We start from the raw sequence: 15,767 nt of genomic DNA, 5'->3' as shown, positions 1-15,767 counted from the left end.
AGGATAGAAGGAATAGATAATAGGAATCCAACTCTGGAGCCACTAGAGGGTGGTGGTCCCACACCATCATCCATTGCAAGAACTTTCCCTTCACCCTAATCAGAAACCCTGCACTCATTTTGAATTAACTCCCCATTACCCCTGTGTCCCACTCCTGGTAACCTGTACTCTACTTTCTGTCTATTCATTTGCCTATTCTCTGATATTTTCTTTGTGGGTTATCATGAGGCTTAAATTTAACATTCTAAATCTGTAACAATATCATTCGCTTTGATGACAACTTAACTTCAATAGCATACATAAACTATACTCCTATACTCTCCATCTTCCCACCTTTATGTAGTTCTTGTCATAAATTACATATTTATACTTATGAATCCAAAGCCACTGATTTATTATTACTTTTTTTTTTCCATCATGGTCTTTTATTGCCAGTTTGTGACTCATTGGAGGAGCCCGGGGGTATTATACACCATATGATGAAACACATATTGGTTACTTTTAAAATTGCATTTGTATCAAGCATTTAAACATTAAAACTATATACTCATAAAGATTTAGCTGCAAAATATAAAGCTTTGGCAAGTTTTTTTAAAAAATAAGTTTTATTAGAGAATTTGTAGGTTTACAGAAAAATATTACAGAAAACAGAGAGTTCCCAAATATCTAGCCCTCCTAACACACAGTTTTCCCTGTTATCAACTCCTTGTGTTAGAGTGATACCTTTGTTACAATTGATGACAAGAATATTATTATAATTTTACTATTAATTATATAGTCCATACTTTATACTTGGGTATACTGTTTGTATTATACAGCCCTATGGTGTTTATTTATTTATAATTTTTATTCTAGTAACATATATATGACCTTAATTTCCCCTTTAACTACATTCAAATATATAATCTAAAGGTGTTAATTACATTCACAATGTTGTGCTACCATCACTACCATCCATTATCATTATATTTTATGCATTTGCCCTTCAGATCCTGTAGGAAGTAAAAAGTGGAGCTGCAAATAAAAAATACAATTGTACTTGTATTTATATTTACCCATGTCATTATCTTTACTAGAGATCTTTATTTCTTCATGTGGTTTCAGTCAATTGTCCAATGTCCTTTCCTTTTAACCTGCAGAAATCTCTGTAGCATTTCTTATAGTGCTGGTCTAATGGTGACAAACTCCCTCAGCTTTTCTTTATCTGAGAATGTCTTCATTCCTCCCTCATTTTTGGAAGACAGTTTTGCTAGATACAGAAGAATTCTTGGTTGGCATTTTTTGCTTTTGGCACTTGAGACATGCTTTTGGCTCCATGGTTTCTGACGGGAAATCAGCAATGAATCTTATTGAGACTCCCTATATGTGACATGTTGCCCTGTGGCTTTCAGAATTCTCTCTTTATCTTTGACTTTTGACAGTTCGATTATGACATGGTGCAGTGTAGGTCTATTTGGGTTTATCCTGTTTGGGGTTCATTGAGCATCTTGGGTCTGTATATTCATGTCTTTTGTTAAGTTTGGAAGTTTTCAGCCATTATTTCTTTGACTATTCTCTCTGCCTCTTTCTCTCTTTCTTCTCCTTTTGGCATTCCCTCAAAGTGTATATTGGTATGCTTGATGGTGTCCCACAGGTTCGTCAGGCCCAGTTTACTTTTCTTCATTCTTTCCTCTTTGTGATCCTCAAACTGGATGATTTCAACTGTCTTTTCTATCAAGTTCACAGATAGTTTCTCTGCCAGCTCCAATCTGCTGTTGACCCCTCTAGGGAATTTCTCATTTCGGTTACTGGGGTCTTCAGCTTTGTTTGGTTCCTTTGCATAATTTCCATCTCTCTATTGATATTGATATTCTCTTTGTTTTCACCCCTCATTTTCCTGATTTTCTTTACTACTTTGTCCATGTTTTCCTTTAGCTCTTTGAGCACATTTAGGACCATTTTTAAGAAGTCTTTGTCTGGAATGTCTCAGGTATGTTCCTCTTCATTGATGGTTTCTAATGCCTTAATTTCTCCTTGCCTGAGCCATCACTTCCTGTTTCTTTGTATACTTTGTGATCTTTTGTTGAAACCTGGAAATTTTGATATTTTAGTGTGTTCTCTCTGGAATTTAGTCTCTGAGGCATCTTTTCCTTAACTTGTATCCAGCTAGTGTTATGACAGAGCTTTCCTTGAATGCCAAGAACTAACAAAAAATTAAAAAGAAGAAGAAGAAGGAAAAAAAGAGAACACTTTTTCCAGTCTTTGAAGATTGAGCCATTAAGTGTTCTCCTTTAGGGCTTATCCATACAATGAGTTTAGAGAATAGCTGCAGGCCAAAGTGTAGAGGCCTCCTTGATCCTTTCTGATCCTGTCTCCTGTCTTGGGTATGCATGGGTGGCCCCAGGAATTCCCCCATTTGTAGTGATACAAATATCCCCTCTTCCTTAGGAAACAGTTTCTTCATGGCTCCAGGCGCTACTCTGTATGTCCTGTAACTAGCAATTCCTTGTTCCAGGCAGTACCAGTTGACTGGTCTCCCACAGCATTCTGTAGGAGAGATTGGTGAGCTGCCTTCTACATGTAGGGCAAGTTCTGAAACAGCAATTCTTTCAGGCCACCACCAGGAATATTGGGCCATAGGTACATGCTCCTAGTATGTGCACAAGGGTTACTCTGCTCCCTCTGGAACTGGGACCAGGGATCCACACTGGGAGTATGGGATTGCTCCCTGCCAAGCTTCTGAGGGGATGGAGGAGAGGCCAGCTAGGATGCCATGCGAGTCTACCACTTTTAAGTGGCCTTTTTCTTGATTTGGTTCTCACTTTGTTACCGCAGTCTCTTAACTTTTCTGGAATTTTTAGAAAGATGTTTCTGCCAGTTGTTACTGGTTGTTCAAAGCTTCTGTAGGGGGATGGAGCCCTGAAACATCTCTGCCATCTTGTTTGGGGGGTTTTCTTGCCTCCATGCTTGCCATTCTATAGTCTACCCTCAGCAGCCAGAGTGATCTCTTACAAATGGCAATCATGATCACACTACTCCCCTGAGTAAAGCCCTCCTGTGACTCCCATTGCATGTAGGGTAAAATCCAAACTTCCCATGGTCTACAAGACCCTATGCAATCTGACACTTGCTTCCTTCTCTGATTTTATTCCTCCCACTCATCATGCAGCCCCTTAAGGATTTAGCCACATTGGCTGTTCTCTGACACGTCAGACTCAGTCTTGCCTTGGAGCCTTTTTCACTTGTTTATTTTCCTTGGAATTCTCTTCATCCAGATTTTAACAGGGCTGTCTCCTAATCCTTTAGGACTTAGCTCAAATGACATTCAGGGAATCCTCCTGTGACCACCCTTGCTAAATTGGCCTTCCCCTTTGAAACAGTCACTTTCAGTGACAACACCTTGTTTTACTCCCTTATAGTACTCTTACCTATCTGCAGTTATCATATACATTTGATTACTTGTATATTTGCCTATATTATTTCCTGTGGCAACCCAAGTCACTACAATAGTGCCTACCCATAGTAACCACCCTATCAGTACTTGTTGAATGAATAAATGTCAATGTATTATCTTAAAAATTGTTAAGAAGGTACCTTTTGAGGACAATGCACAGGGTATTTGATTACTCCTGTTTCCACCCTATGTATGCTTCAGTACACATATTTTTTCAGCTTTATTGAAGTATAATTGATTGTACAATAAACTGCACCCATTTAAAGTATACAATTTGATGAGTTTGGACGTACGTATATACTAATGAAACCATTTTCACAATTAAGATAAGAGCATATCTATTTCCTCAAGAGTTTTATTATTCCCCTCTGTAATCCTCTCTCTGTTCTTCCCTCATCCTCACCCTCCTCCTCAGACAACTACTGATCTATCTGCTTTCAGGAGCTATAGATCAGTTTGCATTTTGGAAAGTTTTACATAAATGGAATCACAGTATGTGCTAAATTTTTGGTCTAGTTTCTTTTATTCAGCCTAATTATTTTGAGATTCAGCCATGTTATTGTGTGTAGGTGCCTTTGTATTGCTGGGTAGTATTCCATTGTATGGAATATACCACACTTTGTTTATCTATGTACCTGTTAATACCCTTTTGGGCTATTTCCAGTTTTTGGCTGTTACAAATAAAGCTACCTTGAGCATTGTGTAGATACATGCTTTCATTTCTCTTGAGTAAATACCCTAAGTAAAGGAATGGCTGGCTTGTATGGTAGATGCATTTCCGACTGGGCACATATTAAAATCCTTGTGCTGGTTTGAATCTGTTATGAACCTCAGAAAAGACCATGTTCTTTTTTTTTTTTTTAATTCATTTTATTGAGACATATTCACATACCACGCAGTCATACAAAACAAATCGTACATTTGATTGTTCACAGTACCATTACGTAGTTGTACATTCATTACCAAAGTCAATCCCCGACACCCTCATTACCACACACACAAAAATAACCAGAATAATAATTAAAGTAAAAACGAGCAACTAAAGTAAAAAAGAACACTGGGCGCCCTTGTCTGTTTGTTTGTTTGTTTCCTTCCCCCACCTTACCACTCATCCATCCACAAACTAGACAAACATGAGTGTGATCCCTTTGGCCCCACCCAATCCCACTGTCCCCCCTCATAAGCCACATTTTTTTTTTATCATCATTTTATTGAGATATATTCACATACCACGCAGTCATACAAAACAAATCGTACTTTCGATTGTTTACAGTACCATTACATAGTTGTACATTCATCACCTAAATCAATCCCTGACACCTTCATTAGCACACACACAAAAATAACAAGAATAATAATTAGAGTGAAAAAGAGCAATTGAAGTAAAAAAGAACACTGGGTACCTTTGTCTGTTTGTTTCCTTCCCCTATTTTTCTACTCATCCATCCATAAACTAGACAAAGTGGAGTGTGGTCCTTATGGCTTTCCCAATCCCATTGTCACCCCTCATAAGCTACATTTTTATACAACTGTCTTTGAGATTCATGGGTTCTGGGTTGTAGTTTGATAGTTTCAGGTATCCACCACCAGCTACCCCAATTCTTTAGAACCTAAAAAGGGTTGTCTAAAGTGTGCATAAGAGTGCCCACCAGAGTGACCTCTTGGCTCGTTTTGGAATCTCTCTGCCACTGAAGCTTATTTCATTTCCTTTCACATCCCCCTTTTGGTCAAGAAGATGTTCTCCGTCCCACGATGCCGGGTCTACATTCCTCCCCGGGAGTCATATTCCTCGTTGCCAGGGAGATTCACTCCCCTGGGTGTCTGATCCCACGTAGGGGGAGGGCAGTGATTTCACCTTTCAAGTTTCATAAGCCACATTTTTATACAACTGTCTTCGAGATTCATGGGTTCTGGGTTGTAGTTTGATAGTTTCAGGTATCCACCACCAGCTACCCCAATTCATTAGAACGTGAAAAGGGTTGTCTATATTGTGCGTAAGAGTGCCCACCAGAGTGACCTCTCGGCTCCTTTTGGAATCTCTCTGCCACTGAAGCTTATTTCATTTCCTTTCACATCCCCCTTTTGGTCAAGAAGATGTTCTCCGTCCCACGATGCCAGGTCTACATTCCTTCCCGGGAGTCATATTCCACGTTGCCAGGGAGATTCACTCCCCTGGGTGTCTGATCCCACGTAGGGGGGAGGGCAGTGATTTCACCTTTCAGGTTGGCTTAGCCAGAGAGAGAGGGCCACATCTGAGCAACAAAGAGGCATTCGGGAGGAGGCTCTTAGGCACAATTATAGGGAGGCCTAGCCTCTCCTTTGCAGCAACCGTCTTCCCAAGGGCAAATTCCGTAGTAGAAGGCTCAATCCATCAAACCACCAATCCCCTATGTCTGTGGGCATGTTAGCGACCATCGAGGTAGGGTAGGCCAATACCCCTGCATTCTCCACCAGCTCCTCAAGGGGGCTCTGCATATTTTTTTCCTTGTTTTGTTGTTTTTTTTTAAACTTTTTCTTTTTTCTAAATCAACTGTATGAAAACAAACAAACAAAAAAAAAAAAACATACAATAAAAGAACATTTCAAAGAGACCATAACAAGGGAGTAAGAAAAAGACAACTAACCTAAGATACTACTTTACTTCCAATGTTTTCTTACTCTACCCCAAGAAAGTAACCTAATATAGCAACATTTCTGTGAACTTGGTCCTACTATACCCATCAGAAATTAACAGACCATAGTCATTCCTGGGCATTCCCAGAACATTAAATTTACCCATGATAGCTTACCTGTTCTTCTTGGATTATTGTTCCCCCTTCCTTAATTGCTCTCTATCGCTAGTTCCCCTACACTCTACATTATAAACCATTCGTTTTACATTTTTCAAAGTCCACATTAGTGGTAGCATATAATATTTGTCTTTTTGTGCCTGGCTTATTTCACTCAGCATTATGTCTTCAAGGTTCATCCATGTTGTCATGTTTTACAACATCGTTCCTTCTTACTGCCGCGTAGTATTCCATTGTGTGTATATACCACATTTTATTTATCCACTCATCTGTTGAAGGACATTTGGGTTGTTTCCATCTCTTGGCAATTGTGAATAATGCTGCTGTGAACATTGGCGTGCAAGATTATCTGTTCGTGTCACTGCTCTCTGATCTTCCGGGTATATACCGAGAAGTGCAATCGCTGGATTGAAGGGTATCTCTACATCTAGTTTTCTAAGGAACTGCCAGACTGACTTCCAGAGTGGCTGAATCATTATACAGTCCCACCAACAATGAATAAGAGTTCCAATTTCTCCACATCCCCTCCAGCATTTGTAGTTTCCTGTTTGTTTAATGGCAGCCATTCTAATTGGTGTGAGATTGTATCTCATTGTGAAGACCATGTTCTTTTAATCCATTCTTTTTGGGGCAGAGCTATTGTGTGTGGGAATTTTTGGTTAGGCTATTTCAATTGAGAAGTGACTCATCGCATTCAAGGCGGGTCTTAATCCTTTACTAGAGTCCTTTGTGAAGAGGGTAATAGATAGTAAAAGCCCAGAAAGCAGAGAGAAACACCCAGAGACATTTTGGAGACAGCATTGAAACCAGAACCAGGAGAGAAGGACCAGTAGATGTGGCCATGTGCCTTCACATGTGACAGAGGAACCCTGGATGCCAGCAGCCTTTCCTCAGAAAAGGTATCTTCCTCTTGATGCCTTAATTTGGACATTTTCCTGGCCTTAGAACTGTAAATTTGTAACTTAATAAAACCCCATTGAAAAAGCCAACCCATTTCTGGTATATTGCATTCTGGTAGCTTTAGCAAACTGAAACAACCACTACTTTAGTTAGGAAGGAATTTCAGTTAGTTAGGAAGGCTGAGTGAAGGATTTGTAACTTGCCCAAGGTGACACAAATTTTAAAGGACCGGAACTGAGATGCAGAAGTCAAAGCCCATCTTTTTCCAGAAGTCTTTATTGCCAGGCCACTTGCTTGGTTTGCCTTTGGCCTGGCTGCCTGTGTGACCTTTTGGTATCTGCTGAAACTCTGTTTGGACTGTTTGCTCCTATTAAGGCTTCCAGGGGTCTGCTGATGCCTGCATGGCTGGCTGTGCTCACTAGGTCTCATGCAGCCAGTGCTAAGGCCACTCTCATTGGTAGAATTTGCCTAAATAAAGTCCCTGCTGCTCCATGTCTTTGAAGAAGAACTCAATTTTGCTTAAGACAGGTGACGCTAATGTGCTGTTTGCTTCAGGCTTGGTGAATTGTGGGTCTATCTCTATAATTGTGGGTCTATCTCCAGCCCTTGAAGCTGTTTTTATCAGCACCAAGCTGTCATAAGTTTCAGTGATCAACCATGGTGAGAATCTCATATGATCAGAGCCTTAGGCTAAAACTGATAATAATCCAGGTCAAGCAGTTAAACATCCAACTGCACAATTGTAAAATCCAGCCTCATTACTCAGTAATAATTCCTGAAAATTTACAAGGTCAAAATGCTCTGCTCTCCCACTTGTCCAAGGCCCAAAGCCACCTACTCTGGTCCCACCAAAATGTTTTCCACTTGTTACTTTGGTCCCTAAACTGCCCTAATTCTGATCATTCTTGGTCAAATATGCCAGATGTTAGACTTCTGAGGAGCACTGAATGATTCCTTTGTCCCTTGCTTAATATCTTAACCAAATGAAATAATATAAAAGCATAAACAGATGGGAAACCCAACATCAGCTTTTTTTTTTTTTTTTACTGTAAATGCTAATATTGGAGAATATGGCTGGTGGTATCTGTGGGCAAGTAGGCCCCATACTAAAATTCAGAAGGTAAGAAGGTAACAGATTTTCCCATCCAATCACTGGCAGCACAGGCTTCTGGGGAGTAGGCTCATTTGTAGTAAGTTTACTGCATGTCTAAGTGTGAATTGAGAACATGGTCTTTGTAGGCATATTACCACCAAGAAGAAGAAAGTATTTATTCAGTTCCCATAATCTGCCAGCCTTGCTTGCTGCTGGAATCTAAATATGAACAAGATCCAGTCCTGTCTGTTTTTAAAATTTTGAACATCTATGTAGCTTCCAGTGTTTCATTATTACGGATAATGCTTCAGTGAACATATTTAGATATGTCTCCTTGCACATATGTGTGGACATTTCTTCAGACTCTATGCCTAGCAATGGAGTTTCTGTGTCACAGGAAATATTTTTTAGTTTTACAAAAGAATGCCAACTTGCTCTCCAAAGTGGCTGTGCTGACATATGCTTCTTCCAGTGCTATATGAATATTGTAGACATTTGCCTTTTTTTGTTTGTCTGTTATTGGGCTGCCCAGAATATCACCTCATTCCTGTGGTTTTATGAGCTGAAAAGCCATATTTTTACTATGCCTGATCCTAGCAGCCTGGGCACAAGATGTGGCTTAAGTAGGCCAACTAGATCCTTCCTCCTGGGAATTTGAATCTGGAGAGAGGGAGGCACAGAAGCAAAGCCAGTTTGAAGTCATTCCAGTGATAGTGGCAATGGTGTCCGGTGCCCAGTGGCAGGGGTAGAAGTAACACGGCAAGGGTTTCAGGTACCTCTTTTTTTTTTTTTTAATTTAATAAATTTTATTTTGAAATAAATTCAAGCTTACAGGAACAGTTGCAAAACAGTACAAACCCCGTACATAGAACTCCAGCATACCCCTCCCCCCTCCCCCGATACCCCAATCCACCACCTTTAACATCCTGTCACATCATCAGGTACCTCTTAAAAGACCGTTCTCATGGCAGAATTTTAGCCCTCGTTCTGGTTTCCTAGACTCCCTGGGCCTGCCTGTTTCCTGAACCTTATTCTCTAGCTTCTTACTCATACTGTTCATACCATAAGCTCTGTGCTAGCCTTCCAATGAACTCCAATTCTCCTATGAGAATTGAGTCCCCTGCACTGTTTTTCATACTGCAATCACAACACATTAGGGGTTTGTATTATCAACTTAGTGCATGTGTCTAACATTGAGAAAACGAAATATTATAGAATAGAAATATCTGAGCTCATTGGTTGTAGTAAGGGTACATGTTACATGAAACTTTTTATGAAGCATATGCATACACAAACACACAGATGTGCAAACATGTTTGCTGGGTTGCCATGTAAATGCATTTCTTGCTGTAGTTTATGGTTCAAAGCATTTGAAAAATAGTGCTACAGAGGTTAAGAGCATAGGCTCTGGAGTTAGACTGCCTGGGTTCCAGTTCCACTTGGGCAAGTTATTTAAGATCTGTGCCTTGCTTTCCTTATTTGTAAAACAGTGATAAATGGTGGAGACTGCTAATTTACTTCCAAAATCCTTTCCCCCTTCTTCCATAGCTGTGGGATTGTGGCTGAGCACATGACTGCACAGCTAGGTCACATTCCGTGCTTGACTTACTGGAGTTAAGCGTGACCATGTGGCTAAGTTCTTGCCAATGGACTATGTGGGCAAGTGATCTGCACCACTTCCACATCTGGACTTCATGCATTGTGTGCCCCTCTTCCATTCCCTATTCCCCTTCTCTGTGGGCGGTGCCTAGACATGGTGGTTGTCTTAGATTCCCATCTGCTAAAACAAATACCATACAATAGGTTGGCTTAAATAATGGGAATTTATTGGCTCATAGTTTTGAGGCTTTGAGAAGCCCAAAATCAAGACAATGCTTTGTCCCTGAAGAGTGTGGCATTCTGGGGCTGGCTGCCAATGATCCTCAGGATTCTTGGTTTTTCCGCCACACAGCAATGCATGTGGAGGTATCTTCTCCTTTCTCTTCTGGGTTCTGTTGATTTCCAGCTCCTTCTCCACATGACTTTCTCTCTGTCTGAATTTCATTCTGTTTATAAAGGACCCCAGTAATCCAGATTGAGGCCCAACTGAATCCACACCTTGACTGAAGTAGCATCTTGAAGAAATCCTATTTACAATGGATTCACACCCACCAGAATGAGGACCAAATCCAAGAACATGCCCAAACTGGGGTACACAATTTAATCCACCACAGCCTTGACAATGGTGGACAAGGGTAATGTCCTATGGGATGGAACAACAATATGGAAGAGGCCTGGGACCTTGATTGACTGTATGGAGCCCCACCAAATTGGCCCATTCACATCAGGACTGTTGAATGTGAGAGAAATTTCTTTGTTCATTAAGCCACTACATTTTGAAATCTCTGTTATATAAACCAAAAATTTAACCTAACTAATACACTATCTCATGGTGCTGTTGAGGATTAACATATAATAAGTACTAATATGGAACCAATTTTCCTGACTAGTACAATAAGGGATGGATTTAGCTCCATTTGGTCTCCCCTGCTCCCTCCTGTCCAGGGACATTTGGCAATGAATGGAGACATTTTTGGTTATCTCATCTGGGGGGATCCTAAAGGCATGGAGTGGGTAAAAGTCAGTGCTGCTGCTACACATGCCCCAATGCACAAGGCAGTCCCCCACAACACAGAGTTATCACGCCCAAATGAAGCTACTCAGGACACATTGCTGAAAATGAAAGTTGGGCCAGTTCCACTCAAATTGTATGGGTGAGAATCAGGATGTGGATTGCTTCCCAAAAAGAAATGCAGGTGATTTTTACCATGAAGGGAGGAGAATGAATGCTGGAGAACTATCAACAGGCATCTCCAGCACCCTTCAGCTGCCCACATTCACTCATCCTTTGTTTTAGTTCCCCAACTGCTAAAACAAATACAATAGGTTGGCTTAACAACAGGAATGTATTAGCTCACAGTTTCAGAAGCTGGAAGGCTTGCTTCCTCCTTGGGTCAGTATCTTCTGGCTAGCTGGCAATTTGGGGGCTCCTTGGCTTTTCTTTCACATGGCAATGCAAGTGAGGTATCTTCTCCTTTCTCTTCTGGTTTTCTTTGACTTCCAGCTTCTGGCTGCTCCCCATGGCTTTTCTCTCTGTGGCCTTCTCTATAAATCTTACAGTAATAGGATTAAGAGCCACCCTGATTCATTTGGGCCACACCTTAACTGAAGCAACCTCATCAAAAGTTCCTATTAGCAATGGGTTCACACTCACAGGGATGGATTGAGATTAAGAACATGTTTTACCACACCCTTCTTCCCATGTAAAAAACACACTCACTTATTCATCCAAGTCTTATCCAGTACTGCATTCAGCTCCAAGTCCAGAATCTTGAGGGTGATGCACTGTCCTCATCTTTAGTCTGGATGCAGTTTCACAGGATCTTTGTGTGTGTGTGTGGTAACATACGACATAAAATTTCCCATTGTAACTATTTCCAAGTGTACATTCAATAGTATTAATTACATTCACAGTGCTGTGCTACCGTCACCATCATCCATCACCAGAACTTTTCTATCACCCCAAACAGAAACTCTATACCCAAGAATCATCAGCTATTCCCCCTCCTCTCACCTCTGGTAACTTGTAATCCTCTCTCTGTCCGTATGAATTTGTACATTCCATTTATTTCATATAAGTGAAATCATGCAATATCTGTCCTTTCGTGTCTGACTTATTTCACTCAATATGTTGTCTTCAAGTTTCATCCATGTTGTAGCAGGTATCAGGACTTCATTCATTTTTATGGCTGAATAACATTCCCCTGTATGTATTTTTTCATCCATTGTTGTATACTTGGGTTGTGTCTTAGTTAGCCTGGATTGCTGTCACACTACAAAATGGTTTTGGCTTAAACAACAGGAATTTATTGGTTCATGGTTTCAGAAGCCAGAAATCCAAAATCAAGATTATCAGCAAGACTTGCTTTCTTGTTGAAGACTATAGCATCCTGCTGCTGGCTCTGGCAATCCTTGGGGTTCCTTGGCTTCTATGTCTGTCTCCAGTCACATGGTGATATCCTCTCCTTTCATCTTTCTGTGATTTCCAGGTTTTCTTTATAAGTGCTCCAGTAAGCTGGATTAAAGCCCACCTTTTGGCTACTGTGAATAATGCTGCTATGAACATTGGTGTACAAGTATCTGTCCAAGTCCTTGCTTTCAATTCTTTTGGATATATACCTTGAAGTGAAATTCCTGGGTCATATGGTAGGTCTATGTTTTACTTTTTGAGGGAATACCAGAGTTTTTGACGCTGGCTGCACCATTTTACCTTTCCACCAACAATGCATGAGGGTTCCTATTTCTCTGCATCCTCACCACTGCTTATTTCCTGTTTTAAAAATAATAGCCATTCTAGTGGATATGAAGTGGAATCTCATTGTGATTTTGATTTGCATTTCCCTAATGGCTAATGATGTTGAGTATCTTTTCATGTGCTTATTGGCCATTTGTATATCTTCTCTGGAGAAATGTCTATTCAAGTCCTTTTCCTATTTTCATATTGGGTTGCTTATCTTTTTTTTTTTTTTTTTTTTTTCAGCATCCATTAATCAAGTTTATTAGAAGACAGTCACGATCATTTTTTTAATGTATTGTTTACAGCTGTTTTCACACTACAATGGCAAATGTGCTTACTTGCCCCAGAGGTCATATGACCTGCCAAGCTGAAAAAGTTTGTGGCCCCCTGCTTGACTGATACAAGTACTTTCTTTTTTTTTTTTTTAATCATCATTTTATTGAGATATATTCACATACCACGCAGTCATACAAAACAAATTGTACTTTCGATTGTTTACAGTACCATTACATAGTTGTACATTCATCACCTAAATCAATCCCTGACACCTTCATTAGCACACACACAAAAATAACAAGAATAATAATTAGAGTGAAAAAGAGCAATTGAAGTAAAAAAGAACACTGGGTACCTTTGTCTGTTTGTTTGCTTCCCCTACTTTTCTTTTCTTTTTTTTTTTTTTTTTTTTAATCATCATTTTATTAAGATATATTCACATACCACGCAGTCATACAAAACAAATTGCACTTTCGATTGTTTACAGTACCATTACATAGTTGTACATTCATCACCTAAATCAATCCCTGACACCTTCATTAGCACACACACAAAAATAACAAGAATAATAATTAGAGTGAAAAAGAGCAATTGAAGTAAAAAAGAACACTAGGTACCTTTGTCTGTTTGTTTGCTTCCCCTACTTTTCTACACATCCATCCATAAACTAGACAAAGTGGAGTTTGGTCCTTATGGCATTCCCAGTCCCACTGTCACCCCTCATAAGCTACATTTTTATACAACTGTCTTTGAGATTCATGGGTTCTGGGTTGTAGTTTAATAGTTTCAGGTATCCACCACCAGCTACCCCAATTCTTTAGAACCTAAAAAAGGTTGTCTAAAGTGTGCATAAGAGTGCCCACCAGAGTGATCTCTCGGCTCCTTTTGGAATCTCTCTGCCACTGAAGCTTATTTCATTTCCTTTCACATCCCCCTTTTGGTCAAGAAGATGTTCTCCATCCCACGATGCCGGGTCTACATTCCTCCCCGGGAGTCATATTCCACGTTGCCAGGGAGATTCACTTCCCTGGGTGTCTGATCCCACGTAGGGGGGAGGGCAGTGATTTCACCTTTCAAGTTGGCTTAGCCAGAGAGAGAGGGCCACATCTGAGCAACAAAGAGGCATTCAGGAGGAGACTCTTAGGCACAAATACAGGGAGGCCTAGCCTCTCCTTTGCAGCAACCGTCTTCCCAAGGGTAAAACTTATGGTAGAGGGCTCAACCCATCAAACCACCAGTCCCCTATGTCTGTGGTCATGTTAGCAACCATGGAGGTGGGGTAGGCGAATACCCCTGCATTCTCCACAGGCTCCCCAAGGGGGCACTAAATACTTTTTTTTTTTTTTTTCCTTGTTTGTCTTTTTTCTTTTCTTTTTTTTTTTTTAACTTTCCCTTCTTTTTTAAATCACCTGTATGAAAAAAAAAGTTAAAAAGAAAACAAACATACAATAAAAGAACATTTCAAAGAGACCATAACAAGGGAGTAAGAAAAAGACAACTAACCTAAGATAACTGCTTAACTTCCAACATGTTCCTACTTTACCCCAAGAAAGTTACATAATATAGCAACATTTCAGTGAACTTGTTCCTACTACATCCATCAGAAATTAACAGACCATAGTCATTTCTGGGCATCCCCAGAACGTTTAATAGCTTATCTGTTCTTCTTGGATTATTGTTCCCCCTTCCTTAATTGCTCTCTACTGCTAGTTCCCCTACATTCTACATTATAAACCATTTGTTTTACATTTTTCAAAGTTCACATTAGTGGTAGCATATAATATTTCTCTTTTTTGTGCCTGGCTTATTTCGCTCAGCATTATGTCTTCAAGGTTCATCCATGTTGTCATATGTTTCACCAGATCGTTCCTTCTTACTGCCGCGTAGTATTCCATCGTGTGTATATACCACATTTTATTTATCCACTCATCTGTTGAAGGACATTTGGGTTGTTTCCATCTCTTGGCAATTGTGAATAATGCTGCTATGAACATTGGCGTGCAGATATCTGTTCGTGTCACTGCTTTCCGATCTTCCGGGTATATACCGAGAAGTGCAATCGCTGGATCGAATGGTAGCTCTATATCTAGTTTTCTAAGGAACTGCCAGACTGACTTCCAGAGTGGCTGAACCATTATACAGTCCCACCAACAATGAATAAGAGTTCCAATTTCTCCACATCCCCTCCAGCATTTGTAGTTTCCTGTTTGTTTAATGGCAGCCATTCTAACCGGTGTTAGATGGTATCTCATTGTGGTCTTAATTTGCATCTCTCTAATAGCTAGTGAAGCTGAACATTTTTTCATGTGTTTCTTGGCCATTTGTATTTCCTCTTCAGAGAACTGTCTTTTCATATCTTTTGCCCATTTTATAATTGGGCTGTCTGTACTATTGTCATTGAGTTGTAGGATTTCTTTGTATATGCAAGATATCAGTCTTTTGTCAGATACATGGTTTCCAAAAAGTTTTTCCCATTGAGTTGGCTGCCTCTTTACCTTTTTGAGAAATTCCTTTGAGGTGCAGAAACTTCTAAGCTTGAGGAGTTCCCATTTATCTATTTTCTCTTTTGTTGCTTGTGCTTTGGGTGTAAAGTCTAGGAAGTGGCCTCCTAATACAAGGTCTTGAAGATGTTTTCCTACATTATCTTCTAGGAGTTTTATGGTACTTTCTTTTATATTGAGATCTTTGGTCCATTTTGAGTTAATTTTTGTGTAGGGGGGTTGCTTGTCTTTTTATTGTTGTTGTTGTAGGAGTTTCTTTAAAAAAATATATTCTGGATATTACACCTTTATCAGATATATGGTTCTCAAATATTTTCTCCAATTTTATGGGTTGTCTTTTCACTTTCTTGATAATATCCTTTCATACATAGAAATTTTAAATTTTGATGGAGTCCAAGCTATCTACTTTTTCTTTTGTTGCTTGTGCTTTTGGTGTAAA

Source organism: Choloepus didactylus, chromosome 3 (genome assembly GCF_015220235.1).
Source record: "Choloepus didactylus isolate mChoDid1 chromosome 3, mChoDid1.pri, whole genome shotgun sequence".
NCBI lineage: Eukaryota > Metazoa > Chordata > Mammalia > Pilosa > Megalonychidae > Choloepus > Choloepus didactylus.
Note: the sequence above shows the minus strand (reverse complement) of the source record.